The sequence below is a fragment of the Dreissena polymorpha genome, chromosome 8, assembly GCF_020536995.1.
Source record: "Dreissena polymorpha isolate Duluth1 chromosome 8, UMN_Dpol_1.0, whole genome shotgun sequence".
NCBI classification, from domain to species: domain Eukaryota; kingdom Metazoa; phylum Mollusca; class Bivalvia; order Myida; family Dreissenidae; genus Dreissena; species Dreissena polymorpha.
This window is the reverse complement of record NC_068362.1, coordinates 47,137,705-47,144,013: the sequence shown is the minus strand read 5'-3', so window position 1 is coordinate 47,144,013 and position 6,309 is coordinate 47,137,705.

Genomic DNA, 6,309 nt, shown 5'->3' with positions numbered 1-6,309 from the left:
ATCATTTTTAAACTCGTCCAAAATATTATTGGGATGAATCTTCTGACCAAGAATCATGAAGATCGGACAATAAATGTGGCCTCTAGAGTGTTAACAAGATTTTATTATAGCCATATACATGTATAGCCATATAAGGAAAAATGCCCCTCACCTTGGCAGTCATGTTTTTAAAGCAAACGAAACCATTTTCGAACTCATCCAAGATATCATTGAGACCAATCATCTGTTCAAATGTCATGAATATTGGACAATAAATGTGGCTTCTAGAGTGTTAACAAGGCAAATGTTGACGCCGCACGACGGACGACGCGCGACGGACAAAAAGCGATCACAAAAGCTCACCATGAGCACCGTTGTGTTAGTGTAGATGTTTATTTATTAGACTTGAATATAATTCTTTAAACAATTCGTTCAACTTGCAGGTTTTGCTAAAATGAAGGGAGACAAAATACATCATGCGTAATATGCATTTCACACACACACACATGAAATGTTTTTATAGAGACAAACGTTTGGACTTCCAACAAAATATAATTAATCATAAACACAATAAAATAACCATGGTATTAGATTATTTAAGAAAACAAAAAAATGTACCCTAAGATAATGTCATTGGTATATATTAAATACATATTGGTCTATAATTAATTTTACGATTGTTCAGGTATTTTTTTCGTGACATTTTGTATTAGCTTGAATTTTCCATGCTAAGCAAAGATTATTCTTCAGCCTCTTATTGAAATGTAATAAACATTTCCTCTTACATACAGATATTTACTTTCTAATGGATATGATAATAATGTTAACATTAGACATGTTTACGCGTGTACTCTAAAAAACATTGTTTGACATGAAATCTAGGCATATTTTTGCTCATTATGTGACTCTAAAATATTTAATACCGCTACCGCTAGGACAACATCGGACTATATAAGGTCAGGTGGCTAAGCTTCGGAGAAAAATATCAACAAATGAAGGGCACACTATATGCTTCAGCGATGAGGATTTCAAACATCTACCAATTATCGCTTTCATCTTTAGGACAGAGGTAGTAAACAGCGTCAACAGTTGCACCCAAGTCTCCAGCAGGCTCATCTCCACCTATCTCTCAGCGAGCCCTCACAATATCACCATGAAGGTCTACGATCCAACATCTGAATACGAAGAGAATGATATTGAAAAGTTATATGAAGAGTTAGAGCACACCAAAGTCAAGATCCCAAAAAGATGTCCACGTCGAATAGAGCCTATGCGTAAGAGGAAAACCGGTCTTGACTTCATGACAGATGTATCAACATTGACAAAAAGATGATCGCAGGCAGCAGTAAAAGGTCCTACAATACCCTCAAGACGCTCACAATGATTAGTAAACCAGTGGTATAGCAGACGCTAACAGGAACCTAATGACCTAGTGAGGCGAAATCCTGAGGAGGTGGACCGAATTTGGGCAGAGACTTCTATAACTACTCGCTTAAACCAGACAACAGTCTCCTTCAGAACAATTTTAGACCAAAGATGGGCGACAAAGGTTCGTCAATACTAAAGGCGAAATTGGAGGAAGTGCGCAGTCTGAAGGCAAAAAAATGCTCGAGACTGGACAACGTCCCATGTAAGCTGATTAAGCATGACGAAGAGGTAAATACTGAAGCAATGAAGACACTATACCAGAAGACCTGGAAGGAGAAAAAGTGGCTGAAGAAGTGGACCTAGTCTTTTGTGATTCCCCAACTGAAAAAGGGCAACCTCAAGCAGTGTAAGAATTATCTCACCATCAGCCTCATCAGCCACCACTCTGAAGCAGTGCTTAGCATCATCCCTAACCGACTGACAAGCAATGATGGACAAATGCTTGCGGAATAGCAGGCTGGATTCAGAACAGGATGGATCACGGTGGATCAAATCTGAGGCATCATTGAGAAACACCTGCAACACCAATGTGAGCAGTTACACAACTTCATCATTTTAAGTAATGAAGCTTTCGCCCGGTTGTGGCATTACTGCATATTGCACGTTCTGAGAAGATTTCACATACATTGACGAAGAGCTGGTGCAAGTCATCCCAGAACTCTATGAAATCGCCAGCAGCGCAAGACTTCTTAACGGACAGATATGTCAGTTCTTCAGGACATCAGTGGACGTCCGTCAGGGATGTCTACTCTCACCCGTCTCAACATTAACCTTGAGAAGATAATACAGGAGACCATCCAAGACCACCACAACGCCATCTCCACCTTTGGCAGATTAATCTCAAACTAAAGATTCCGTGATGACATTGAGCTCCTAGGGAACTCCAATATCTCACCATTAGACTCCATTAAAGAGCATGAACAGGGCAGGTGTAAGTCAGCATGGAAAATGAAATACCAATTATTCCATGATGTAAAACATCAAATGTAGCAAACAATGAAACTTCAAAAACTCTGGAGAGAATTTGTTTTCTTTTCGTCTACTTTTATAACAGAACAACAACTACAAAGATAAATTGATCCTAATTGGAATCACTGTAATGGTGTATTTTTATAAGCATGTTGTACAGTGTTAAGTGTAGGTCAATAGGTCAATAGATCAATCTTTGAGTTAAAAGAACAATTTAACTGCGATTAAATAATAAAAAAGAATTACTTATTCAATTTACTAATTAAATTTAATTGAACATTAATAACTGAATGGATTGATAAATGCCAGAGTGACAGAACTGCATTATTCTGAAGTATGATGAAATGTAGTAAATGTACTTATCAGCTTTACTCCGTCTTGTTCACAAGATTTAATAATACAGCATTATATAAAACATATGAAGATACTCGAAATGCATGTACGAAACAAATAGTAATACATGTCGTAAACGATCAAGGTACATAGACTGAATTTGTTTGTTTGTATTTCGCAATGAGTTCCTTCCGCGCCTGTGGTTGCATTTTGTGGGGGCCCGAATGGTGTCACAGGACTCCTTCCGATATCCGGCAATGACAGTTTGTATTGACAGCCGTCTAACGGATGAAAATCCACCCGTCCGACATGGTGACCACAAACCAAGCTCACATGCAGAGGGGGTATGGATTAAACCGGGTCGCGTAGGTAACCAACCACTACCCTAACCTCACTGCCACATACACTGAATGAATATCAACAACATGTATATTTAACAACATATAATTACCGTAATCAATCAGGACTACCAATACTGTTAGCGTAGAATTTACTAAAATATTTCCTATATAGTTATAAAAGTGTTTTTTTCCAGCACAAATGTAGTATGAATAGATGAAAAGAATTCAAGGTAAACGAAATAGTGATACGTAAAAGGTATTGAGAAATTTGACCTTTTTTATCGATACTTATGTTACAGTTAATAACCAACGTTTAAGCAACTTATTGGTCATATTAACGGTTGAAAACGTAACTTAAAATCCAACTACAAAATAAACAAGAGCACCGCATAACGGGTGCCACGCTCGGCTGCGGGTTCAGTTTTTAATAAATGTAAGCTTGTCAGAATATTTTTTAGAGGTCACAGTGACCTTGAACTTTGACCGAGTGACCCAAAAATGGGTGTGGCGTGTAGAACTCATCAAGATGCAGCTACATGTGAAGTTTCAAAGTTGTAGGTTGAAGCACTTTGATTTAAGAGCCAATGTTCAAAACCTTAACAAAATGTAAAGGTTTTAGCACGACGCGGACGGTGGACGTCGGGCGTCGGACGGCGAACGACGAGCTGGCTATGACAATACCTCAGGTTTTCTCCGAAAACAGCCGAGCTTAAAATTTGGTAAACCATTTATTATATTGAACTGGAACTCTTTTTTTTATCTCACTTTTCATCCAAACTACATCTCCTAAACGTCTTTACAGGAATGATCCTTGGGTGACCATCTTTCACAGCTGTTCAAATAGTTGCCGTGCACTGCAAATTTAGGTCCATATAACTGAAAACGAATTTTGAAAATGCAGCATAAAAATCTCTTCTAAATCCGCAAGGGATCATGGGTTTAGTATTTGTTGTGTAACATAATGGTTCTTTACTCATTTTAGTCTCATGCCTGTCTAACCCAGCCGCGCCACAGGGGTTAATTGATTGATGTAGACTTACATAATAAATAACTTCACCAACAGTCTCTCAAACAACATGAGTCATGGGTTTATTATTCGATTGTCACACAAACAAACGTCAACAACAGTACGAAATTTCGCAACGTAAACTCAATCAAGCCACCAAGTATCAGTTTTGGAGGCTGAGTCAAAAACCAGCCAACAAAACAATATCTTACACCCAGAAAGCAACTATTTAAAGTTCAAGCTTACAAAAGCACGAACAATCTGGAAAAATACAGTAAATATCTCTGTGATACATAGATACACCACAATTGAAAGGTCACCAGATGACAAAAGTCTGTGCGGAAGAAAGAGAAGGGATCGGCAAAGGTAACGCGCAAGAAATCACACAAGAAGACTGAAATACTGGTGTATTATTTGTATGTATCATCAGATAATGTTCATTTACAAGTATGTTTCTGCGGTCAAAATTAGAAATACCCTTGTGGTTGTGTGATTTTTTTTTAAAGACTTACATAGAAAGATATGAAAACAATATGCCTTTTGCGTAAAAATACTCCCCTGTCTCTAGTATCATACCGCTGAGCTACAGTTCCTCAGGTTAGTATTCAAACAATCTTTAGGCCCTCTTGTTTGATGAAACTAGAGGCCGTTTGTGCAGTTAATAAAATAAATATTCAGGTTTGAATCACGTGTTTCACAGAGAAAGATAATGTTTGTGAAAATCCTGCATTAATGAAATTGGCCATCGCATAGTAAACAAACTATATGCACATGTTTGCAAAGGACCTCCAAGATCATTTGTTGTAAAGTTTCGTGAAGATTGTCATAACATTTAAGTATGCATGTCAAATATTTAATTTGCTTTGTGAATAGAAATAGAAAATCTTTTTTTCAAAAGTGTGGTGTTGTATAACTAATCTTTTCAACTCGGGAAATGACTTCAAATGAATTCATACGTATGATGCCATCTTAATGAAAAGCAATGGCTTTTTTCGTTAGAAGTATGTATCGCACGGAGTATTAACAAATCGTTAACAGCAGTTTTAGTTTACAATACAGCTATACAACTGCGTGTCTCTTAGTCTTTCAGTAAGAAATAGCACGTGCATGCAAAAACATGACTTCAAATTCAACATCAACTACTTGCAACGACCACAGCCACAAAGTGTATTATGTTGATTGTTTTTTTTTAGTTTTCTTCATGCACATTACTTTAACAAATAAAATCGTCAATCGACAGTCATCCATTATTTCTACATTACTCATTATGTAGGATCGATGTCTGTCAATATAATTTACCTTGGAAAATACAGAACAAAATCACTGAATAATTACGAACAATCGCATAACTGGTACTGCAGCAGTCTTTTCGATGTTATATTTTCAGTTATTGATGGTTATGCCTTTACTTTATATTAGTATCTATATGTAAAATCCACATTTTCGCCTATTCAAAACCTTTCGAAAGAAAATTAAGTCTAGAGATTGGAAATATTTCCACGGACAGGTAAGCTCGTATAAAAGCAGCTTTGCTATAAATCAAAGTACTGACAGTACTGGTGTGACGATGCTTTTGAAGAGAATTGATATAAAAGCATCTATTTAATTTTATCTACATCACCACAATTGTATAAGAAGGTACGAACTTTTTGGGTAGGAAAAAATGGTTACGAACATTTTAGGTACACAAATTATGCAAAAAAAGGGTGCGAAAAAAGATTTGGTTACGAAAAAAAAAATTGGGTAGGAAAAAAAATTGGGTACGACAAAAATTGGGTACGAGCAAAAATTAGGTACGAAACAAATTGGGTACGAAAAATGTAGGGTACGAAAAAAAATGGGGGTACGGGGAAGTAGTATCCGTGGGGAACTTGATCCATTCAGCGAAACTGGGAGGCGGGTTACATTCTCGATCAAATATAACAAGAAATATCTTTAAGATATTCGACGTGTATTTTCTGTACCACTTATCTTTAAAAAACGTTGTTAAAGTAAAATGTTTGTGGGTTATAACATAACGTTTCAGCATATAAATTCAAAACTTGACATGCTCTTTAATTTCACCATGCTCTTTAAATTCACATGTTTATCATACCAAACTTTATATTTCGTTGTTTCCTTTCCTAAGTTAATGATGCTGTACGGACGTTATTTCACATGCCCATGTGCATGAACATATAATTTTTATCTTTTGAATATTTTTTTTCTTTAATTCAATAAGCTAAGGCATGTTTGTTCGTTAAGTACAGCAAT